The 24,882-nt window shown below is 42.1% G+C and overlaps 14 non-coding genes across 14 annotated transcripts; all 14 read right to left on the minus strand.

The window, feature by feature from the left end:
- Nucleotides 1–2,475: 2,475 nt before the first annotated feature.
- Nucleotides 2,476–2,547, minus strand: trnae-cuc (transfer RNA glutamic acid (anticodon CUC)). Its single transcript has one exon. It is a non-coding gene; the product is annotated as a tRNA-Glu (tRNA).
- A 3,863-nt stretch (nucleotides 2,548–6,410) lies between these two features.
- On the minus strand, nucleotides 6,411–6,482 carry trnae-cuc (transfer RNA glutamic acid (anticodon CUC)). Its single transcript has one exon. It is a non-coding gene; the product is annotated as a tRNA-Glu (tRNA).
- Nucleotides 6,483–7,018: 536 nt separating this feature from the next.
- On the minus strand, nucleotides 7,019–7,090 carry trnae-cuc (transfer RNA glutamic acid (anticodon CUC)). Its single transcript has one exon. It is a non-coding gene; the product is annotated as a tRNA-Glu (tRNA).
- Nucleotides 7,091–8,366: 1,276 nt separating this feature from the next.
- trnae-cuc (transfer RNA glutamic acid (anticodon CUC)) lies at nucleotides 8,367–8,438 on the minus strand. Its single transcript has one exon. It is a non-coding gene; the product is annotated as a tRNA-Glu (tRNA).
- Nucleotides 8,439–12,301: 3,863 nt separating this feature from the next.
- trnae-cuc (transfer RNA glutamic acid (anticodon CUC)) lies at nucleotides 12,302–12,373 on the minus strand. The gene has a single exon. It is a non-coding gene; the product is annotated as a tRNA-Glu (tRNA).
- A 1,276-nt stretch (nucleotides 12,374–13,649) lies between these two features.
- On the minus strand, nucleotides 13,650–13,721 carry trnae-cuc (transfer RNA glutamic acid (anticodon CUC)). The gene has a single exon. It is a non-coding gene; the product is annotated as a tRNA-Glu (tRNA).
- Nucleotides 13,722–15,674: 1,953 nt separating this feature from the next.
- trnae-cuc (transfer RNA glutamic acid (anticodon CUC)) lies at nucleotides 15,675–15,746 on the minus strand. Its single transcript has one exon. It is a non-coding gene; the product is annotated as a tRNA-Glu (tRNA).
- A 337-nt stretch (nucleotides 15,747–16,083) lies between these two features.
- Nucleotides 16,084–16,155, minus strand: trnae-cuc (transfer RNA glutamic acid (anticodon CUC)). The gene has a single exon. It is a non-coding gene; the product is annotated as a tRNA-Glu (tRNA).
- A 936-nt stretch (nucleotides 16,156–17,091) lies between these two features.
- On the minus strand, nucleotides 17,092–17,163 carry trnae-cuc (transfer RNA glutamic acid (anticodon CUC)). Its single transcript has one exon. It is a non-coding gene; the product is annotated as a tRNA-Glu (tRNA).
- An 878-nt stretch (nucleotides 17,164–18,041) lies between these two features.
- trnae-cuc (transfer RNA glutamic acid (anticodon CUC)) lies at nucleotides 18,042–18,113 on the minus strand. Its single transcript has one exon. It is a non-coding gene; the product is annotated as a tRNA-Glu (tRNA).
- Nucleotides 18,114–19,049: 936 nt separating this feature from the next.
- Nucleotides 19,050–19,121, minus strand: trnae-cuc (transfer RNA glutamic acid (anticodon CUC)). Its single transcript has one exon. It is a non-coding gene; the product is annotated as a tRNA-Glu (tRNA).
- A 2,151-nt stretch (nucleotides 19,122–21,272) lies between these two features.
- On the minus strand, nucleotides 21,273–21,344 carry trnae-cuc (transfer RNA glutamic acid (anticodon CUC)). Its single transcript has one exon. It is a non-coding gene; the product is annotated as a tRNA-Glu (tRNA).
- A 337-nt stretch (nucleotides 21,345–21,681) lies between these two features.
- On the minus strand, nucleotides 21,682–21,753 carry trnae-cuc (transfer RNA glutamic acid (anticodon CUC)). The gene has a single exon. It is a non-coding gene; the product is annotated as a tRNA-Glu (tRNA).
- A 536-nt stretch (nucleotides 21,754–22,289) lies between these two features.
- trnae-cuc (transfer RNA glutamic acid (anticodon CUC)) lies at nucleotides 22,290–22,361 on the minus strand. Its single transcript has one exon. It is a non-coding gene; the product is annotated as a tRNA-Glu (tRNA).
- Nucleotides 22,362–24,882: the final 2,521 nt, after the last annotated feature.

Raw genomic sequence — 24,882 nt, forward strand, 5'->3', positions numbered from 1 at the left:
AAGGACACTGCAGGGCAAATGGTTTTGTAATTTGAAGTGGTACATATGTGCAATAACCTACTAAATTCATTGTGACAGGTTGCACAAGTAAACAAGTCGCAAAAGAGAAGTTCCCTGACCGTGAATCGAACCCGGGCCGCGGCGGTGAGAGCACCGAATCCTAACCACTAGACCACCAGGGAAGGATACTGCAGTGCAAATTGGTCCACAATTTGAAATGGTACATACAGTGGGTCAGAAGTTTACAAACACTAGTTTGGCTGTGCCTTTAAACAACTTGGACAATGACCAAAAATGATGTCCTGGCTTTAGAATCTTCTGATAGGCTAATTGACATAATTTGAGTCAATTGGAGGTGTACCTGTAGATGTATTTCATGGCCTGCCTTCAAACTCAGTGCCTCTTTGCTTGAGATCATTGGATTTTCAAAAGAAATCAGCCAAGACCTCAGAAATAAAATGTAGACCTCAGAAGGACACTGCAGGGCAAATCGTTTTGTAACTTGAAGTGGTACTGATATTGCCTGACCGGGAATCGAACCCGGGCCACGGCGGTGAGAGCGCCGAATCCTAACCACTAGACAACCAGGGAAGAATACTGCAATTCAAATTGTTTCACAATTTGAAATGGTACATACAGTTGAAGTCTGAAGTTTACATACACTTAGGTTGGAGTCATTAAAACTCGTTTGTCAACCATTCCACACATTTCTTGTTAACAAACTATAGTTTTGGCAAGTCGGTTAGGACATCTACTTTGTGCATGACACAAGTAATTTTTCCAAAATTTGTTTACAGACAGATTATTTCACTTATAATTCAGTGTATCACAAATCCAGTGGGTCAGAAGTTTACAAACACTAGGTTGGCTGTGCCTTTAAACAACTTGGACAATGACCAAAAATGATGTCCTGGCTTTAGAATCTTCTGATAGGCTAATTGACATAATTTGAGTCAATTGGAGGTGTACCTGTAGATGTATTTCATGGCCTGCCTTCAAACTCAGTGCCTCTTTGCTTGAGATCATGGGATTTTCAAAAGAAATCAGCCAAGACCTCAGATATAAAATGTCAACCTCAGAAGGACACTGCAGGGCAAATCGTTTTGTAATTTGAAGTGGTACTGATATTCCCTGACCGGGAATCGAACCCGGGCCACGGCGGTGAGAGCGCCGAATTCTAACCACTAGACAACCAGGGAAGAATACTGCAATTCAAATTGTTTCACAATTTGAAATGGTACATACAGTTGAAGTCTGAAGTTTACATACACTTAGGTTGGAGTCATTAAAACTCGTTTGTCAACCATTCCACACATTTCTTGTTAACAAACTATAGTTTTGGCAAGTCGGTTAGGACATCTACTTTGTGCATGACACAAGTAATTTTTCCAAAATTTGTTTACAGACAGATTATTTCACTTATAATTCAGTGTATCACAAATCCAGTGGGTCAGAAGTTTACAAACACTAGGTTGGCTGTGCCTTTAAACAACTTGGACAATGACCAAAAATGATGTCCTGGCTTTAGAATCTTCTGATAGGCTAATTGACATAATTTGAGTCAATTGGAGGTGTACCTGTAGATGTATTTCATGGCCTGCCTTCAAACTCAGTGCCTCTTTGCTTGAGATCATTGGATTTTCAAAAGAAATCAGCCAAGACCTCAGAAATAAAATGTAGACGTCCACAAGTCTGGTTCATCCTTGGGAGCAATTTCCAAACGCCTGAAGGTACCACGTTCCTCTGTACAAGCAATAGTATGCAAAACAACAGCAAAGGACCTTGTGAAGATGCTGGAGGAAACAGATACAGAAGTATCTACAGTGAAACGAGTCCTATATCGACATAACCTGAAAATGCCAGACTACAGTTTGGGGACAAAGATCCTACTTTTTGGAGAAATGTCCTCTGGTCTGATGAAACAAAAATAGAAGTGTTTGGCCATATAGACCATTGTTGTGTTTGGAGGAGAAAGGGGGTGTCTTACAAGACGAAGAACACCATCCCAACCGTGAAGCACAGGGGTGGCAGCATCATGTTGTGGGGGTGCTTTGCTGCAGGAGAGACTGGTGCACCACTAGAACACCAGGGAAGGACACTGCAGGGCAAATGGTTTTGTAATTTGAAGTGGTACATATGTGCAATAACCTACTAAATTCATTGTGACAGGTTGCACAAGTAAACAAGTCGCATAAGTGAAGTTCCCTGACCGGGAATCGAACCCGAGCCGCGGCGGTGAGAGCGCCAAATACTAACCACTAGACCACTAGAACACCATCCCAACTGTGAAGCACAGGGGTGGCAGCATCATGTTGTGGGGGTGCTTTGCTGCAGGAGAGACTGGTGCACAACTAGAACACCAGGGAAGGACACTGCAGGGCAAATGGTTTTGTAATTTGAAGTGGTACGTATGTGCAATAACCTACTAAATTCATTGTGACAGGTTGCACAAGTAAACAAGTCGCAAATGAGAAGTTCCCTGACCGGGAATCGAACCCGGGCCGCGGCGGTGAGAGCGCCGAATCCTAACCACTAGACCACCAGGGAAGGATACTGCAGTGCAAATTGGTCCACAATTTGAAATGGTACATACAGTGGGTCAGAAGTTTACAAACACTAGTTTGGTTGTGCCTTTAAACAACTTGGACAATGACCAAAAATGATGTCCTGGCTTTAGAATCTTCTGATAGGCTAATTGACATAATTTGAGTCAATTGGAGGTGTACCTGTAGATGTATTTCATGGCCTGCCTTCAAACTCAGTGCCTCTTTGCTTGAGATCATGGGATTTTCAAAAGAAATCAGCCAAGACCTCAGAAATAAAATGTAGACCTCAGAAGGACACTGCAGGGGAAATCATTTTGTAACTTGAAGTGGTACTGATATTCCCTGACTGGGAATCGAACCCGGGCCGCGGCGGTGAGAGCGCCGAATCCTAACCACTAGACAACCAGGGAAAGATTCTGCAATTCAAATTGTTTCATAATTTGAAATGGTACATACAGTTGAAGTCTGAAGTTTACATACACTTAGGTTGGAGTCATTAAAACTCGTTTGTCAAGCTTTCCACACATTTCTTGTTAACAAACTATAGTTTTGGCAAGTCGGTTAGGACATCTACTTTGTGCATGGCACAAGTAATTTTTCCAAAATTTGTTTACAGACAGATTATTTCACTTATAATTCAGTGTATCACAAATCCAGTGGGTCAGAAGTTTACAAACACTAGGTTGGCTGTGCCTTTAAACAACTTGGACAATGACCAAAAATGATGTCCTGGCTTTAGAATCTTCTGATAGGCTAATTGACATAATTTGAGTCAATTGGAGGTGTACCTGTAGATGTATTTCATGGCCTGCCTTCAAACTAAGTGCCTCTTTGCTTGAGATCATGGGATTTTCAAAAGAAATCAGCCAAGACCTCAGATATAAAATGTAGACCTCAGAAGGACACTGCAGGGCAAATAGTTTTGTAATTTGAAGTGGTAATGATATTCCCTGAACGGGAATCGAACCCGGGCTGCGGAGGTTAGAGCACCGAATCCTAACCACTAGACCACCAGGGAAGGATACTGCAGTTCAAATTGGTCCACAATTTGAAATGGTACATACAGTGGGTCAGAAGTTTACAAACACTAGGTTGGCTGTGCCTTTAAACAACTTGGACAATGACCAAAAATGATGTCCTGGCTTTAGAATCTTCTGATAGGCTAATTGACATAATTTGAGTCAATTGGAGGTGTACCTGTAGATGTATTTCATGGCCTGCCTTCAAACTCAGTGCCTCTTTGCTTGAGATCATGGGATTTTCAAAAGAAATCAGCCAAGACCTCAGATATAAAATGTCAACCTCAGAAGGACACTGCAGGGCAAATCGTTTTGTAATTTGAAGTGGTACTGATATTCCCTGACTGGGAATCGAACCCGGGCCGCGGCGGTGAGAGTGCCGAATCCTAACCACTAGACCACCAGGGCAGGATACTGCAGTGCAAATTGGTCCCGGGCCGCGGCGGTGAGAGCGCCGAATCCTAACCACTAGACCACCAGGGAAGGATACTGCAGTGCAAATTGGTCCACAATTTGAAATGGTACATACAGTGGGTCAGAAGTTTACAAACACTAGTTTGGCTGTGCCTTTAAACAACTTGGACAATGACCAAAAATGATGTCCTGGCTTTAGAATCTTCTGATAGGCTAATTGACATAATTTGAGTCAATTGGAGGTGTACCTGTAGATGTATTTCATGGCCTGCCTTCAAACTCAGTGCCTCTTTGCTTGAGATCATGGGATTTTCAAAAGAAATCAGCCAAGACCTCAGAAATAAAATGTAGACCTCAGAAGGACGCTGCAGGGCAAATCGTTTTGTAACTTGAAGTGGTACTGATATTCCCTGCCCGGGAATCGAACCCGTGCCGCGGCTGTGAGAGCACCGAATCCTAACCACTAGACCACCAGGGAAGGATACTGCTGTTCAAATTGGTCCACAATTTGAAATGGTACATACAGTCGGTCAGAAGTTTACAAACACTAGTTTGGCTGTGCCTTTAAACAACTTGGACAATGACCAAAAATGATGTCCTGGCTTTAGAATCTTCTGATAGGCTAATTGACATAATTTGAGTCAATTGGAGGTGTACCTGTAGATGTATTTCATGGCCTGCCTTCAATCTCAGTGCCTCTTTGCTTGAGATCATGGGATTTTCAAAAGAAATCAGCCAAGACCTCAGAAATAAAATGTAGACCTCAGAAGGACACTGCAGGGCAAATCGTTTTGTAACTTGAAGTGGTACTGATATTCCCTGCCCGGGAATCGAACCCGGGCCGCGGCGGTGAGAGCGCCGAATCCTAACCACTAGACAACCAGGGAAGGATAGTGCAATTCAAATTGTTTCATAATTTGAAATGGTACATACAGTTGAAGTCTGAAGTTTACATACACTTAGGTTGGAGTCATTAAAACTCGTTTGTCAACCATTCCACACATTTCTTGTTAACAAACTATAGTTTTGGCAAGTCGGTTAGGACATCCACTTTGTGCATGACACAAGTAATTTTTCCAAAATTTGTTTACAGACAGATTATTTCACTTATAATTCAGTGTATCACAAATCCAGTGGGTCAGAAGTTTACAAACACTAGTTTGGCTGTGCCTTTAAACAACTTGGACAATGACCAAAAATGATGTCCTGGTTTTAGAATCTTCTGATAGGCTAATTGACATAATTTGAGTCAATTGGAGGTGTACCTGTAGATGTATTTCATGGCCTGCCTTCAAACTCAGTGCCTCTTTGCTTGAGATCATGGGATTTTCAAAAGAAATCAGCCAAGACCTCAGAAATAAAATGTAGCCCTCAGAAGGACACTGCAGGGAAAATCGTTTTGTAACTTGAAGTGGTACTGATATTCCCTGACCGGGAATCGAACCCGGGCAGCGGCGGTGAGAGCGCCGAATCCTAACCACTAGTCAACCAGGGAAGGATACTGCTATTCAAATTGTTTCATAATTTGAAATGGTACATACAGTTGAAGTCTGAAGTTTACATACACTTAGGTTGGAGTCATTAAAACTCGTTTGTCAACCATTCCACACATTTCTTGTTAACAAACTATAGTTTTGGCAAGTCGGTTAGGACATCTGCTTTGTGCATGACACAAGTAATTTTTCCAAAATTTGTTTACAGACAGATTATTTCACTTATAATTCAGTGTATCACAAATCCAGTGGGTCAGAAGTTTACAAACACTAGGTTGGCTGTGCCTTTAAACAACTTGGACAATGACCAAAAATGATATCCTGGCTTTAGAATCTTCTGATAGGCTAATTGACATAATTTGAGTCAATTGGAGGTGTACCTGTAGATGTATTTCATGGCCTGCCTTCAAACTCAGTGCCTCTTTGCTTGAGATCATGGGATTTTCAAAAGAAATCAGCCAAGACCTCAGATATAAAGTGTCAACCTCAGAAGGACACTGCAGGGCAAATCGTTTTGTAATTTGAAGTGGTACTGATATTCCCTGACCACGAATCGAACCCGGGCCGCGGCGGTGAGAGCGCCAAATCCTAACCACTAGACCACCAGGGAAGGATACTGCAGTGCAAATTGGTCCACAATTTGAAATGGTACATACAGTGGGTCAGAAGTTTACAAACACTAGTTTGGCTGTGCCTTTAAACAACTTGGACAATGACCAAAAATGATGTCCTGGCTTTAGAAAGGCTAATTGACATAATTTGAGTCAATTGGAGGTGTACCTGTAGATGTATTTCATGGCCTGCCTTCAAACTCAGTGCCTCTTTGCTTGAGATCGTGGGATTTTCAAAAGAAATCAGCCAAGACCTCAGAAATAAAATGTAGACCTCAGAAGGACACTGCAGGGCAAATCGTTTTGTAACTTGAAGTGGTACTGATATTCCCTGACCGGGAATCGAACCCGGGGCACGGCGGTGAGAGCGCCGAATCCTAACCACTAGACAACCAGGGAAGAATACTGCAATTCAAATTGTTTCACAATTTGAAATGGTACATACAGTTGAAGTCTGAAGTTTACATACACTTAGGTTGGAGTCATTAAAACTCGTTTGTCAACCATTCCACACATTTCTTGTTAACAAACTATAGTTTTGGCAAGTCGGTTAGGACATCTACTTTGTGCATGACACAAGTAATTTTTCCAAAATTTGTTTACAGACAGATTATTTCACTTATAATTCAGTGTATCACAAATCCAGTGGGTCAGAAGTTTACAAACACTAGGTTGGCTGTGCCTTTAAACAACTTGGACAATGACCAAAAATGATGTCCTGGCTTTAGAATCTTCTGATAGGCTAATTGACATAATTTGAGTCAATTGGAGGTGTACCTGTAGATGTATTTCATGGCCTGCCTTCAAACTCAGTGCCTCTTTGCTTGAGATCATGGGATTTTCAAAAGAAATCAGCCAAGACCTCAGATATAAAATGTCAACCTCAGAAGGACACTGCAGGGCAAATCGTTTTGTAATTTGAAGTGGTACTGATATTCCCTGACCGGGAATCGAACCCGGGCCACGGCGGTGAGAGCGCCGAATCCTAACCACTAGACAACCAGGGAAGAATACTGCAATTCAAATTGTTTCACAATTTGAAATGGTACATACAGTTGAAGTCTGAAGTTTACATACACTTAGGTTGGAGTCATTAAAACTCGTTTGTCAACCATTCCACACATTTCTTGTTAACAAACTATAGTTTTGGCAAGTCGGTTAGGACATCTACTTTGTGCATGACACAAGTAATTTTTCCAAAATTTGTTTACAGACAGATTATTTCACTTATAATTCAGTGTATCACAAATCCAGTGGGTCAGAAGTTTACAAACACTAGGTTGGCTGTGCCTTTAAACAACTTGGACAATGACCAAAAATGATGTCCTGGCTTTAGAATCTTCTGATAGGCTAATTGACATAATTTGAGTCAATTGGAGGTGTACCTGTAGATGTATTTCATGGCCTGCCTTCAAACTCAGTGCCTCTTTGCTTGAGATCATTGGATTTTCAAAAGAAATCAGCCAAGACCTCAGAAATAAAATGTAGACGTCCACAAGTCTGGTTCATCCTTGGGAGCAATTTCCAAACGCCTGAAGGTACCACGTTCCTCTGTACAAGCAATAGTATGCAAAACAACAGCAAAGGACCTTGTGAAGATGCTGGAGGAAACAGATACAGAAGTATCTACAGTGAAACGAGTCCTATATCGACATAACCTGAAAATGCCAGACTACAGTTTGGGGACAAAGATCCTACTTTTTGGAGAAATGTCCTCTGGTCTGATGAAACAAAAATAGAAGTGTTTGGCCATATAGACCATTGTTGTGTTTGGAGGAGAAAGGGGGTGTCTTACAAGACGAAGAACACCATCCCAACCGTGAAGCACAGGGGTGGCAGCATCATGTTGTGGGGGTGCTTTGCTGCAGGAGAGACTGGTGCACCACTAGAACACCAGGGAAGGACACTGCAGGGCAAATGGTTTTGTAATTTGAAGTGGTACATATGTGCAATAACCTACTAAATTCATTGTGACAGGTTGCACAAGTAAACAAGTCGCATAAGTGAAGTTCCCTGACCGGGAATCGAACCCGAGCCGCGGCGGTGAGAGCGCCAAATACTAACCACTAGACCACTAGAACACCATCCCAACTGTGAAGCACAGGGGTGGCAGCATCATGTTGTGGGGGTGCTTTGCTGCAGGAGAGACTGGTGCACAACTAGAACACCAGGGAAGGACACTGCAGGGCAAATGGTTTTGTAATTTGAAGTGGTACGTATGTGCAATAACCTACTAAATTCATTGTGACAGGTTGCACAAGTAAACAAGTCGCAAATGAGAAGTTCCCTGACCGGGAATCGAACCCGGGCCGCGGCGGTGAGAGCGCCGAATCCTAACCACTAGACCACCAGGGAAGGATACTGCAGTGCAAATTGGTCCACAATTTGAAATGGTACATACAGTGGGTCAGAAGTTTACAAACACTAGTTTGGTTGTGCCTTTAAACAACTTGGACAATGACCAAAAATGATGTCCTGGCTTTAGAATCTTCTGATAGGCTAATTGACATAATTTGAGTCAATTGGAGGTGTACCTGTAGATGTATTTCATGGCCTGCCTTCAAACTCAGTGCCTCTTTGCTTGAGATCATGGGATTTTCAAAAGAAATCAGCCAAGACCTCAGAAATAAAATGTAGACCTCAGAAGGACACTGCAGGGGAAATCATTTTGTAACTTGAAGTGGTACTGATATTCCCTGACTGGGAATCGAACCCGGGCCGCGGCGGTGAGAGCGCCGAATCCTAACCACTAGACAACCAGGGAAAGATTCTGCAATTCAAATTGTTTCATAATTTGAAATGGTACATACAGTTGAAGTCTGAAGTTTACATACACTTAGGTTGGAGTCATTAAAACTCGTTTGTCAAGCTTTCCACACATTTCTTGTTAACAAACTATAGTTTTGGCAAGTCGGTTAGGACATCTACTTTGTGCATGGCACAAGTAATTTTTCCAAAATTTGTTTACAGACAGATTATTTCACTTATAATTCAGTGTATCACAAATCCAGTGGGTCAGAAGTTTACAAACACTAGGTTGGCTGTGCCTTTAAACAACTTGGACAATGACCAAAAATGATGTCCTGGCTTTAGAATCTTCTGATAGGCTAATTGACATAATTTGAGTCAATTGGAGGTGTACCTGTAGATGTATTTCATGGCCTGCCTTCAAACTAAGTGCCTCTTTGCTTGAGATCATGGGATTTTCAAAAGAAATCAGCCAAGACCTCAGATATAAAATGTAGACCTCAGAAGGACACTGCAGGGCAAATAGTTTTGTAATTTGAAGTGGTAATGATATTCCCTGAACGGGAATCGAACCCGGGCTGCGGAGGTTAGAGCACCGAATCCTAACCACTAGACCACCAGGGAAGGATACTGCAGTTCAAATTGGTCCACAATTTGAAATGGTACATACAGTGGGTCAGAAGTTTACAAACACTAGGTTGGCTGTGCCTTTAAACAACTTGGACAATGACCAAAAATGATGTCCTGGCTTTAGAATCTTCTGATAGGCTAATTGACATAATTTGAGTCAATTGGAGGTGTACCTGTAGATGTATTTCATGGCCTGCCTTCAAACTCAGTGCCTCTTTGCTTGAGATCATGGGATTTTCAAAAGAAATCAGCCAAGACCTCAGATATAAAATGTCAACCTCAGAAGGACACTGCAGGGCAAATCGTTTTGTAATTTGAAGTGGTACTGATATTCCCTGACTGGGAATCGAACCCGGGCCGCGGCGGTGAGAGTGCCGAATCCTAACCACTAGACCACCAGGGCAGGATACTGCAGTGCAAATTGGTCCCGGGCCGCGGCGGTGAGAGCGCCGAATCCTAACCACTAGACCACCAGGGAAGGATACTGCAGTGCAAATTGGTCCACAATTTGAAATGGTACATACAGTGGGTCAGAAGTTTACAAACACTAGTTTGGCTGTGCCTTTAAACAACTTGGACAATGACCAAAAATGATGTCCTGGCTTTAGAATCTTCTGATAGGCTAATTGACATAATTTGAGTCAATTGGAGGTGTACCTGTAGATGTATTTCATGGCCTGCCTTCAAACTCAGTGCCTCTTTGCTTGAGATCATGGGATTTTCAAAAGAAATCAGCCAAGACCTCAGAAATAAAATGTAGACCTCAGAAGGACGCTGCAGGGCAAATCGTTTTGTAACTTGAAGTGGTACTGATATTCCCTGCCCGGGAATCGAACCCGTGCCGCGGCTGTGAGAGCACCGAATCCTAACCACTAGACCACCAGGGAAGGATACTGCTGTTCAAATTGGTCCACAATTTGAAATGGTACATACAGTCGGTCAGAAGTTTACAAACACTAGTTTGGCTGTGCCTTTAAACAACTTGGACAATGACCAAAAATGATGTCCTGGCTTTAGAATCTTCTGATAGGCTAATTGACATAATTTGAGTCAATTGGAGGTGTACCTGTAGATGTATTTCATGGCCTGCCTTCAATCTCAGTGCCTCTTTGCTTGAGATCATGGGATTTTCAAAAGAAATCAGCCAAGACCTCAGAAATAAAATGTAGACCTCAGAAGGACACTGCAGGGCAAATCGTTTTGTAACTTGAAGTGGTACTGATATTCCCTGCCCGGGAATCGAACCCGGGCCGCGGCGGTGAGAGCGCCGAATCCTAACCACTAGACAACCAGGGAAGGATAGTGCAATTCAAATTGTTTCATAATTTGAAATGGTACATACAGTTGAAGTCTGAAGTTTACATACACTTAGGTTGGAGTCATTAAAACTCGTTTGTCAACCATTCCACACATTTCTTGTTAACAAACTATAGTTTTGGCAAGTCGGTTAGGACATCCACTTTGTGCATGACACAAGTAATTTTTCCAAAATTTGTTTACAGACAGATTATTTCACTTATAATTCAGTGTATCACAAATCCAGTGGGTCAGAAGTTTACAAACACTAGTTTGGCTGTGCCTTTAAACAACTTGGACAATGACCAAAAATGATGTCCTGGTTTTAGAATCTTCTGATAGGCTAATTGACATAATTTGAGTCAATTGGAGGTGTACCTGTAGATGTATTTCATGGCCTGCCTTCAAACTCAGTGCCTCTTTGCTTGAGATCATGGGATTTTCAAAAGAAATCAGCCAAGACCTCAGAAATAAAATGTAGCCCTCAGAAGGACACTGCAGGGAAAATCGTTTTGTAACTTGAAGTGGTACTGATATTCCCTGACCGGGAATCGAACCCGGGCAGCGGCGGTGAGAGCGCCGAATCCTAACCACTAGTCAACCAGGGAAGGATACTGCTATTCAAATTGTTTCATAATTTGAAATGGTACATACAGTTGAAGTCTGAAGTTTACATACACTTAGGTTGGAGTCATTAAAACTCGTTTGTCAACCATTCCACACATTTCTTGTTAACAAACTATAGTTTTGGCAAGTCGGTTAGGACATCTGCTTTGTGCATGACACAAGTAATTTTTCCAAAATTTGTTTACAGACAGATTATTTCACTTATAATTCAGTGTATCACAAATCCAGTGGGTCAGAAGTTTACAAACACTAGGTTGGCTGTGCCTTTAAACAACTTGGACAATGACCAAAAATGATATCCTGGCTTTAGAATCTTCTGATAGGCTAATTGACATAATTTGAGTCAATTGGAGGTGTACCTGTAGATGTATTTCATGGCCTGCCTTCAAACTCAGTGCCTCTTTGCTTGAGATCATGGGATTTTCAAAAGAAATCAGCCAAGACCTCAGATATAAAGTGTCAACCTCAGAAGGACACTGCAGGGCAAATCGTTTTGTAATTTGAAGTGGTACTGATATTCCCTGACCACGAATCGAACCCGGGCCGCGGCGGTGAGAGCGCCAAATCCTAACCACTAGACCACCAGGGAAGGATACTGCAGTGCAAATTGGTCCACAATTTGAAATGGTACATACAGTGGGTCAGAAGTTTACAAACACTAGTTTGGCTGTGCCTTTAAACAACTTGGACAATGACCAAAAATGATGTCCTGGCTTTAGAAAGGCTAATTGACATAATTTGAGTCAATTGGAGGTGTACCTGTAGATGTATTTCATGGCCTGCCTTCAAACTCAGTGCCTCTTTGCTTGAGATCGTGGGATTTTCAAAAGAAATCAGCCAAGACCTCAGAAATAAAATGTAGACCTCAGAAGGACACTGCAGGGCAAATCGTTTTGTAACTTGAAGTGGTACTGATATTCCCTGACCGGGAATCGAACCCGGGCCGCGGCGGTGAGAGCGCCGAATCCTAACCACTAGACAACCAGGGAAGGATACTGCAATTCAAATTGTTTCATAATTTGAAATGGTACATACAGTTGAAGTCTGAAGTTTACATACACTTAGGTTGGAGTCATTAAAACTCGTTTGTCAACCATTCCACACATTTCTTGTTAACAAACTATAGTTTTGGCAAGTCGGTTAGGACATCTACTTTGTGCATGACACAAGTAATTTTTCCAAAATTTGTTTACAGACAGATTATTTCACTTATAATTCAGTGTATCACAAATCCAGTGGGTCAGAAGTTTACAAACACTAGGTTGGCTGTGCCTTTAAACAACTTGGACAATGACCAAAAATGATGTCCTGGCTTTAGAATCTTCTGATAGGCTAATTGACATAATTTGAGTCAATTGGAGGTGTACCTGTAGATGTATTTCATGGCCTGCCTTCAAACTCAGTGCCTCTTTGCTTGAGATCATGGGATTTTCAAAAGAAATCAGCCAAGACCTCAGAAATAAAATGTAGACGTCCACAAGTCTGGTTCATCCTTGGGAGCAATTTCCAAACGCCTGAAGGTACCACGTTCCTCTGTACAAGCAATAGTATGCAAAACAACAGCAAAGGACCTTGTGAAGATGCTGGAGGAAACAGATACAGAAGTATCTACAGTGAAACGAGTCCTATATCGACATAACCTGAAAATGCCAGACTACAGTTTGGGGACAAAGATCCTACTTTTTGGAGAAATGTCCTCTGGTCTGATGAAACAAAAATAGAAGTGTTTGGCCATATTGACCATTGTTGTGTTTGGAGGAGAAAGGGGGTGTCTTACAAGCCGAAGAACACCATCCCAACCGTGAAGGACAGGGGTGGCAGCATCATGTTGTGGGGGTGCTATGCTGCAGGAGAGACTGGTGGACCACTAGAACACCAGGGAAGGACACTGTAGGCCAAATGGTTTTGTAATTTGAAGTGGTACATATGTGCAATAACCTACTAAATTCATTGTGACAGGTTGCACAAGTAAACAAGTCGCATAAGTGAAGTTCCCTGACCGGGAATCGAACCCGAGCCGCGGCGGTGAGAGCGCCAAATACTAACCACTAGACCACTAGAACACCATCCCAACTGTGAAGCACAGGGGTGGCAGCATCATGTTGTGGGGGTGCTTTGCTGCAGGAGAGACTGGTGCACAACTAGAACACCAGGGAAGGACACTGCAGGGCAAATGGTTTTGTAATTTGAAGTGGTACATATGTGCAATAACCTACTAAATTCACTGTGACAGGTTGCACAAGTAAACAAGTCGCAAAAGAGAAGTTCCCTGACCGGGAATCGAACCCGGGCCGCGGCGGTGAGAGCGCCGAATCCTAACCACTAGACCACCAGGGAAGGATACTGCAATGCAAATTGGTCCACAATTTGAAATGGTACATACAGTGGGTCAGAAGTTTACAAACACTAGTTTGGCTGTGCCTTTAAACAACTTGGACAATGACCAAAAATGATGTCCTGGCTTTAGAATCTTCTGATAGGCTAATTGACATAATTTGAGTCAATTGGAGGTGTACCTGTAGATGTATTTCATGGCCTGCCTTCAAACTCAGTGCCTCTTTGCTTGAGATCATGGGATTTTCAAAAGAAATCAGCCAAGACCTCAGAAATAAAATGTAGCCCTCAGAAGGACACTGCAGGGAAAATCGTTTTGTAACTTGCAGTGGTACTGATAATCCCTGACCGGGAATCGAACCCGGGCCGCGGCGGTGAGAGCGCCGAATCCTAACCACTAGACAACCAGGGAAGGATACTGCTATTCAAATTGTTTCATAATTTGAAATGGTACATACAGTTGAAGTCTGAAGTTTACATACACTTAGGTTGGAGTCATTAAAACTCGTTTGTCAACCATTCCACACATTTCTTGTTAACAAACTATAGTTTTGGCAAGTCGGTTAGGACATCTGCTTTGTGCATGACACAAGTAATTTTTCCAAAATTTGTTTACAGACAGATTATTTCACTTATAATTCAGTGTATCACAAATCCAGTGGGTCAGAAGTTTACAAACACTAGGTTGGCTGTGCCTTTAAACAACTTGGACAATGACCAAAAATGATGTCCTGGCTTTAGAATCTTCTGATAGGCTAATTGACATAATTTGAGTCAATTGGAGGTGTACCTGTAGATGTATTTCATGGCCTGCCTTCAAACTCAGTGCCTCTTTGCTTGAGATCATGGGATTTTCAAAAGAAATCAGCCAAGACCTCAGATATAAAGTGTCAACCTCAGAAGGACACTGCAGGGCAAATCGTTTTGTAATTTGAAGTGGTACTGATATTCCCTGACCGCGAATCGAACCCGGGCCGCGGCGGTGAGAGCGCCAAATCCTAACCACTAGACCACCAGGGAAGGATACTGCAGTGCAAATTGGTCCACAATTTGAAATGGTACATACAGTGGGTCAGAAGTTTACAAACACTAGTTTGGCTGTGCCTTTAAACAACTTGGACAATGACCAAAAATGATGTCCTGGCTTTAGAAAGGCTAATTGACATAATTTGAGTCAATTGGAGGTGTACCTGTAGATGTATTTCATGGCCTGCCTTCAAACTCAGTGCCTCTTTGCTTGAGATCGTGGGATTTTCAAAAGAAATCAGCCAAGACCTCAGAAATAAAATGTAGACCTCAGAAGGACACTGCAGGGCAAATCGTTTTGTAACTTGAAGTGGTACTGATATTCCCTGACCGGGAATCGAACCCGGGCCGCGGCAGTGAGAGCGCCGAATCCTAACCACTAGACAACCAGGGAAGGATACTGCAATTCAAATTGTTTCATAATTTGAAATGGTACATACAGTTGAAGTCTGAAGTTTACATACACTTAGGTTGGAGTCATTAAAACTCGTTTGTCAACCATTCCACACATTTCTTGTTAACAAACTATAGTTTTGGCAAGTCGGTTAGGACATCTACTTTGTGCATGACACAAGTAATTTTTCCAAAATTTGTTTACAGACAGATTATTTCACTTATAATTCAGTGTATCACAAATCCAGTGGGTCAGAAGTTTACAAACACTAGGTTGGCTGTGCCTTTAAACAACTTGGACAATGACCAAAAATGATGTCCTGGCTTTAGAATCTTCTGATAGGCTAATTGACATAATTTGAGTCAATTGGAGGTGTACCTGTAGATGTATTTCATGGCCTGCCTTCAAACTCAGTGCCTCTTTGCTTGAGATCATGGGATTTTCAAAAGAAATCAGCCAAGACCTCAGATATAAAATGTAGACCTCAGAAGGACACTGCAGGGCAAATCGCTTTGTAATTTGAAGTGGTACTGATATTCCCTGACCGGGAATCGAACCCGGGCCGCGGCGGTGAGAGCGCCGAATCCTAACCACTAGACCACCAGGGAAGGATACTGCAGTGCAAATTGGTCCACAATTTGAAATGGTACATACAGTGGGTCAGAAGTTTACAAACACTAGTTTGGCTGTGCCTTTAAACAACTTGGACAATGACCAAAAATGATGTCCTGGCTTTAGAATCTTCTGATAGGCTAATTGACATAATTTGAGTCAATTGGAGGTGTACCTGTAGATGTATTTCATGGCCTGCCTTCAAACTCAGTGCCTCTTTGCTTGAGATCATGGGATTTTCAAAAGAAATCAGCCAAGACCTCAGAAATAAAATGTAGCCCTCAGAAGAACACTGCAGGGAAAATCGTTTTGTAACTTGAAGTGGTACTGATATTCCCTGACCGGGAATCGAACCCGGGCCGCGGCGGTGAGAGCGCCGAATCCTAACCACTAGACAACCAGGGAAGGATACTGCTATTCAAATTGTTTCATAATTTGAAATGGTACATACAGTTGAAGTCTGAAGTTTACATACACTTAGGTTGGAGTCATTAAAACTCGTTTGTCAACCATTCCACACATTTCTTGTTAACAAACTATAGTTTTGGCAAGTCGGTTAGGACATCTGCTTTGTGCATGACACAAGTAATTTTTCCAAAATTTGTTTACAGACAGATTATTTCACTTATAATTCAGTGTATCACAAATCCAGTGGGTCAGAAGTTTACAAACACTAGGTTGGCTGTGCCTTTAAACAACTTGGACAATGACCAAAAATGATGTCCTGGCTTTAGAATCTTCTGATAGGCTAATTGACATAATTTGAGTCAATTGGAGGTGTACCTGTAGATGTATTTCATGGCCTGCCTTCAAACTCAGTGCCTCTTTGCTTGAGATCATGGGATTTTCAAAAGAAATCAGCCAAGACCTCAGATATAAAATGTCAACCTCAGAAGGACACTGCAGGGTAAATCGTTTTGTAATTTGAAGTGGTACTGATGTTCCCTGACCGCGAATCGAACCCGGGCCGCGGCGGTGAGAGCGCCAAATCCTAACCACTAGACCACCAGGGAAGGATACTGCACTGCAAATTGGTCCACAATTTGAAATGGTACATACAGTGGGTCAGAAGTTTACAAACACTAGTTTGGCTGTGCCTTTAAACAACTTGGACAATGACCAAAAATTATGTCCTGGCTTTAGAAAGGCTAATTGACATAATTTGAGTCAATTGGAGGTGTACCTGTAGATGTATTTCATGGCCTGCCTTCAAACTCAGTGCCTCTTTGCTTGAGATCATGGGATTTTCAAAAGAAATCAGCCAAGACCTCAGAAATAAAATGTAGCCCTCAGAAGAACACTGCAGGGAAAATCGTTTTGTAACTTGAAGTGGTACTGATATTCCCTGACCGGGAATCGAACCCGGGCCGCGGCGGTGAGAGCGCCGAATCCTAACCACTAGACAACCAGGGAAGGATACTGCTATTCAAATTGTTTCATAATTTGAAATGGTACATACAGTTGAAGTCTGAAGTTTACATACACTTAGGTTGGAGTCATTAAAACTCGTTTGTCAACCATTCCACACATTTCTTGTTAACAAACTATAGTTTTGGCAAGTCGGTTAGGACATCTGCTTTGTGCATGACACAAGTAATTTTTCCAAAATTTGTTTACAGACAGATTATTTCACTTATAATTCAGTGTATCACAAATCCAGTGGGTCAGAAGTTTACAAACACTAGGTTGGCTGTGCCTTTAAACAACTTGGACAATGACCAAAAATGATGTCCTGGCTTTAGAATCTTCTGATAGGCTAATTGACATAATTTGAGTCAATTGGAGGTGTACCTGTAGATGTATTTCATGGCCTGCCTTCAAACTCAGTGCCTCTTTGCTTGAGATCATGGGATTTTCAAAAGAAATCAGCCAAGACCTCAGATATAAAATGTCAACCTCAGAAGGACACTGCAGGTTAAATCGTTTTGTAATTTGAAGTGGTACTGATATTCCCTGACCGCGAATCGAACCCGGGCCGCGGCGGTGAGAGCGCCAAATCCTAACCACTAGACCACCAGGGAAGGATACTGCAGTGCAAATTGGTCCACAATTTGAAATGGTACATACAGTGGGTCAGAAGTTTACAAACACTAGTTTGGCTGTGCCTTTAAACAACTTGGACATTGACCAAAAATTATGTCCTGGCTTTAGAAAGGCTAATTGACATAATTTGAGTCAATTGGAGGTGTACCTGTAGATGTATTTCATGTCCTGCCCTCAAACTCAGTGCCTCTTTGCTTGAGATCATGGGATTTTCAAAAGAAATCAGCCAAGACCTCAGAAATAAAATGTTCCCTGACCGGGAATCGAACCCGGGCCGCGGCGGTGAGAGCGCCGAATCCTAACCACTAGACAACCAGGGAAGGATACTGCAATTCAAATTGTTTCATAATTTGAAATGGTACATACAGTTGAAATCTGAAGTTTACATACACTTAGGTTGGAGTCATTAAAACTCGTTTGTCAACCATTCCACACATTTCTTGTTAACAAACTATAGTTTTGGCAAGTCGGTTAGGACATCTACTTTGTGCATGACACAAGTAATTTTTCCAAAATTTGTTTACAGACAGATTATTTCACTTATAATTCAGTGTATCACAAATCCAGTGGGTCAGAAGTTTACAAACACTAGGTTGGCTGTGCCTTTAAACAACTTGGACAATGACCAAAAATGATGTCCTGGCTTTAGAATCTTCTGATAGGCTAATTGACATAATTTGAGTCAATTGGAGGTGTACCTGTAGATGTATTTCATGGCCTGCCTTCAAACTCAGTGCCTCTTTGCTTGAGATCATGGGATTTTCAAAAGAAATCAGCCAAGACCTCAGATATAAAATGTCAACCTCAGAAGGACACTGCAGGGCAAATCGTTTTGTAATTTGAAGTGGTACTGATATTCCCTGACCGCGAATCGAACCCGGGCCGCGGCGGTGAGAGCGCCGAATCCTAACAACTAGACCACCAGGGAAGGATACTGCAGTGCAAATTGGTCCACAATTTGAAATGGTACATACAGTGGGTCAGAAGTTTACAAACACTAGTTTGGCTGTGCCTTTAAACAACTTGGACAATGACCAAAAATGATGTCCTGGCTTTAGAAAGGCTAATTGACATAATTTGAGTCAATTGGAGGTGTACCTGTAGATGTATTTCATGGCCTGCCTTCAAACTCAGTGCCTCTTTGCTTGAGATCATGGGATTTTCAAAAGAAATCAGCCAAGACCTCAGATATAAAATGTAGACCTCAGAAGGACACTGCAGGGCAAATCGCTTTGTAATTTGAAGTAGTACTGATATTCCCTGACCGGGAATCGAACCCGGGCCGCGGCGGTGAGAGCGCCGAATTCTAACCACTAGACCACCAGGGAAGGATACTGCAGTGCAAATTGGTCCACAATTTGAAATGGTACATACAGTGGGTCAGAAGTTTACAAACACTAGTTTGGCTGTGCCTTTAAACAACTTGGACAATGACCAAAAATGATGTCCTGGCTTTAGAATCTTCTGATAGGCTAATTGACATAATTTGAGTCAATTGGAGGTGTACCTGTAGATGTATTTCATGGCCTGCCTTCAAACTCAGTGCCTCTTTGCTTGAGATCATGGGATTTTCAAAAGAAATCAGCCAAGACCTCAGAAATAAAATGTAGACGTCCACAAGTCTGGTTCATCCTTGGGAGCAATTTCCAAACGCCTGAAGGTACCACGTTCCTCTGTACAAGCAATAGTATGCAAAACAACAGCAAAGGACCTTGTGAAGATGCTGGAGGAAACAGATACAGAAGTATCTACAGTGAAACGAGTCCTATATCGACATAACCTGAAAATGCCAGACTACAGTTTGGGGACAAAGATCCTACTTTTTGGAGAAATGTCCTCTGGTCTGATGAAACAAAAATAGAAGTGTTTGGCCATATTGACCATTGTTGTGTTTGGAGGAGAAAGGGGGTGTCTTACAAGCCGAAGAACACCATCCCAACCGTGAAGGACAGGGGTGGCAGCATCATGTTGTGGGGGTGCTTTGCTGCAGGAGAGACTGGTGCACCACTAGAACACCAGGGAAGGACACTGCAGGGCAAATGGTTTTGTAATTTGAAGTGGTACATATGTGCAATAACCTACTAAATTCATTGTGACAGGTTGCACAAGTAAACAAGTCGCAAAAGTGAAGTTCCCTGACCGGGAATCGAACGACGAGCCGCGGCGGTGAGAGCGCCGAATCGTAACCACTAACCACTAGAACACCATCCCAATCGTGAAGCACAGGGGTGGCAGCATCATGTTGTGGGGGTGCTTTGCTGCAGGAGAGACTGGTGCACAACTAGAACACCAGGGAAGGACACTGCAGGGCAAATGGTTTTGTAATTTGAAGTGGTACATATGTGCAATAACCTACTAAATTCATTGTGACAGGTTGCACAAGTAAACAAGTCGCAAAAGAGAAGTTCCCTGACCGGGAATCGAACCCAGGCCGCGGCGGTGAGAGCGCCGAATCCTAACCACTAGACAACCAGGGAAGGATACTGCAATTCAAATTGTTTCATAATTTGAAATGGTACATACAGTTGAAGTCTGAAGTTTACATACACTTAGGTTGGAGTCATTAAAACTCGTTTGTCAACCATTCCACACATTTCTTGTTAACAAACTATAGTTTTGGCAAGTCGGTTAGGACATCTACTTTGTGCATGACACAAGTAATTTTTCCAAAATTTGTTTACAGACAGATTATTTCACTTATAATTCAGTGTATCACAAATCCAGTGGGTCAGAAGTTTACAAACACTAGGTTGGCTGTGCCTTTAAACAACTTGGACAATGACCAAAAATGATGTCCTGGCTTTAGAATCTTCTGATAGGCTAATTGACATAATTTGAGTCAATTGGAGGTGTACCTGTAGATGTATTTCATGGCCTGCCTTCAAACTCAGTGCCTCTTTGCTTGAGATCATGGGATTTTCAAAAGAAATCAGCCAAGACCTCAGAAATAAAATGTAGACGTCCACAAGTCTGGTTCATCCTTGGGAGCAATTTCCAAACGCCCGAAGGTACCACGTTCCTCTGTACAAGCAATAGTATGCAAAACAACAGCAAAGGACCTTGTGAAGATGCTGGAGGAAACAGATACAGAAGTATCTACAGTGAAACGAGTCCTATATCGACATAACCTGAAAATGCCAGACTACAGTTTGGGGACAAAGATCCTACTTTTTGGAGAAATGTCCTCTGGTCTGATGAAACAAAAATAGAAGTGTTTGGCCATATTGACCATTGTTGTGTTTGGAGGAGAAAGGGGGTGTCTTACAAGCCGAAGAACACCATCCCAACCGTGAAGCACAGGGGTGGCAGCATCATGTTGTGGGGGTGCTTTGCTGCAGGAGAGACTGGTGCACAACTAGAACAACAGGGAAGGACACTGCAGGGCAAATGGTTTTGTAATTTGAAGTGGTACATATGTGCAATAACCTACTAAATTCATTGTGACAGGTTGCACAAGTAAACAAGTCGCAAAAGAGAAGTTCCCTGACCGGGAATCGAACCCGGGCCGCGGCGGTGAGAGCGCCGAATCCTAACCACTAGACCACCAGGGAAGGATACTGCAGTGCAAATTGGTCCACAATTTGAAATGGTACATACAGTGGGTCAGAAGTTTACAAACACTAGGTTGGCTGTGCCTTTAAACAACTTGGACAATGACCAAAAATGATGTCCTGGTTTTAGAATCTTCTGATAGGCTAATTGACATAATTTGAGTCAATTGGAGGTGTACCTGTAGATGTATTTCATGGCCTGCCTTCAAACTGAGTGCCTCTTTGCTTGAGATCATGGGATTTTCAAAAGAAATCAGCCAAGACCTCAGATATAAAATGTAGACCTTAGAAGGACACTGCAGGGCAAAGCATTTTGTAATTTGAAGTGGTACTGATATTCCCTGACCGGGAATCGAACCCGGGCCGCGGCGGTGAGAGCGCCGAATCCTAACCACTAGACAACCAGGGAAGGATACTGCAATTCAAATTGTTTCATAATTTGAAATGGTACATACAGTTGAAGTCTGAAGTTTACATACACTTAGGTTGGAGTCATTAAAACTCGTTTGTCAACCATTCCACACATTTCTTGTTAACAAACTATAGTTTTGGCAAGTCGGTTAGGACATCTACTTTGTGCATGACACAAGTAATTTTTCCAAAATTTGTTTACAGACAGATTATTTCACTTATAATTCAGTGTATCACAAATCCAGTGGGTCAGAAGTTTACAAACACTAGGTTGGCTGTGCCTTTAAACAACTTGGACAATGACCAAAAATGATGTCCTGGCTTTAGAATCTTCTGATAGGCTAATTGACATAATTTGAGTCAATTGGAGGTGTACCTGTAGATGTATTTCATGGCCTGCCTTCAAACTCAGTGCCTCTTTGCTTGAGATCATGGGATTTTCAAAAGAAATCAGCCAAGACCTCAGAAATAAAATGTAGACCTCAGAAGGACACTGCAGGGCAAATCGTTTTGTAATTTGAAGTGGTAATGAAATTCCCTGACCGGGAATCGAACCCGGGCCGCGGCGGTGAGAGCGCCGAATCCTAACCACTAGACAACCAGGGAAGGATACTGCAATTCAAATTGTTTCATAATTTGAAATGGTACATACAGTTGAAGTCTGAAGTTTACATACACTTAGGTTGGAGTCATTAAAACTCGTTTGTCAACCATTCCACACATTTCTTGTTAACAAACCATAGTTTTGGCAAGTCGGTTAGGACATCTACTTTGTGCATGACACAAGTAATTTTTCCAAAATTTGTTTACAGACAGATTATTTCACTTATAATTCAGTGTATCACAAATCCAGTGGGTCAGAAGTTTACAAACACTAGGTTGGCTGTGCCTTTAAACAACTTGGACAATGACCAAAAATGATGTCCTGGCTTTAGAATCTTCTGATAGGCTAATTGACATAATTTGAGTCAATTGGAGGTGTACCTGTAGATGTATTTCATGGCCTGCCTTCAAACTCAGTGCCTCTTTGCTTGAGATCATGGGATTTTCAAAAGAAATCAGCCAAGACCTCAGATATAAAATGTAGACCTTAGAAGGACACTGCAGGGAAAATCATTTTGTAATTTGAAGTGGTACTGATATTCCCTGACCGGGAATCGAACCCAGGCCGCGGCGGTGAGAGCGCCGAATCCTAAACACTAGACAACCAGGGAAGGATACTGCTATTCAAATTGTTTCATAATTTGAAATGGTACATACAGTTGAAGTCTGAAGTTTACATACACTTAGGTTGGAGTCATTAAAACTCGTTTGTCAACCATTCCACACATTTCTTGTTAACAAACTATAGTTTTGGCAAGTCGGTTAGGACATCTACTTTGTGCATGACACAAGTAATTTTTCCAAAATTTGTTTACAGACAGAGTATTTCACTTATAATTCAGTGTATCACAAATCCAGTGGGTCAGAAGTTTACAAACACTAGGTTGGCTGTGCCTTTAAACAACTTGGACAATGACCAAAAATGATGTCCTGGCTTTAGAATCTTCTGATAGGCTAATTGACATAATTTGAGTCAATTGGAGGTGTACCTGTAGATGTATTTCATGGCCTGCCTTCAAACTCAGTGCCTCTTTGCTTGAGATCATGGGATTTTCAAAAGAAATCAGCCAAGACCTCAGAAATAAAATGTAGACGTCCACAAGTCTGGTTCATCCTTGGGAGCAATTTCCAAACGCCTGAAGGTACCATGTTCCTCTGTACAAGCAATAGTATGCAAAACAACAGCAAAGGACCTTGTGAAGATGCTGGAGGAAACAGATACAGAAGTATCTACAGTGAAACGAGTCCTATATCGACATAACCTGAAAATGCCAGACTACAGTTTGGGGACAAAGATCCTACTTTTTGGAGAAATGTCCTCTGGTCTGATGAAACAAAAATAGAAGTGTTTGGCCATATTGACCATTGTTGTGTTTGGAGGAGAAAGGGGGTGTCTTACAAGCCGAAGAACACCATCCCAACCGTGAAGCACAGGGGTGGCAGCATCATGTTGTGGGGGTGCTTTGCTGCAGGAGAGACTGGTGCACAACTAGAACAACAGGGAAGGACACTCCTGGTCAAATGGTTTTGTAATTTGAAGTGGTACATATGTGCAATAACCTACTAAATTCATTGTGACAGGTTGCACAAGTAAACAAGTCGCAAAAGAGAAGTTCCCTGACAGGGAATCGAACCCGGGCCGCAGCGGTGAGAGAGCCGAATCCTAACCACTAGACCACCAGGGAAGGATACTGCAGTGCAAATTGGTCCACAATTTGAAATGGTACATACAGTGGGTCAGAAGTTTATAAACACTAGGTTGGCTGTGCCTTTAAACAACTTGGACAATGACCAAAAATGATGTCCTGGCTTTAGAATCTTCTGATAGGCTAATTGACATAATTTGAGTCAATTGGAGGTGTACCTGTAGATGTATTTCATGGCCTGCCTTCAAACTCAGTGCCTCTTTGCTTGAGATCATGGGATTTTCAAAAGAAATCAGCCAAGACCTCAGATATAAAATGTAGACCTCAGAAGGACAAATCGTTTTGTAATTTGAAGTGGTAATGATATTCCCTGACCGGGAATCGAACCAGGGCCGCGGCGGTGAGAGCGCCGAATCCTAACCACTAGACAACCAGGGAAGGATACTGCAATTCAAATTGTTTCATAATTTGAAATGGTACATACAGTTGAAGTCTGAAGTTTACATACACTTAGGTTGGAGTCATTAAAACTCGTTTGTCAACCATTCCACACATTTCTTGTTAACAAACTATAGTTTTGGCAAGTCGGTTAGGACATCTACTTTGTGCATGACACAAGTAATTTTTCCAAAATTTGTTTACAGACAGATTATTTCACTTATAATTCAGTGTATCACAAATCCAGTGGGTCAGAAGTTTACAAACACTAGGTTGGCTGTGCCTTTAAACAACTTGGACAATGACCAAAAATGATGTCCTGGCTTTAGAATCTTCTGATAGGCTAATTGACATAATTTGAGTCAATTGGAGGTGTACCTGTAGATGTATTTCATGGCCTGCCTTCAAACTCAGTGCCTCTTTGCTTGAGATCATGGGAT

The sequence above is a fragment of the Salvelinus fontinalis genome, unplaced genomic scaffold (genome assembly GCF_029448725.1).
Source record: "Salvelinus fontinalis isolate EN_2023a unplaced genomic scaffold, ASM2944872v1 scaffold_0162, whole genome shotgun sequence".
Taxonomy (NCBI): Eukaryota; Metazoa; Chordata; class Actinopteri; order Salmoniformes; family Salmonidae; genus Salvelinus; species Salvelinus fontinalis.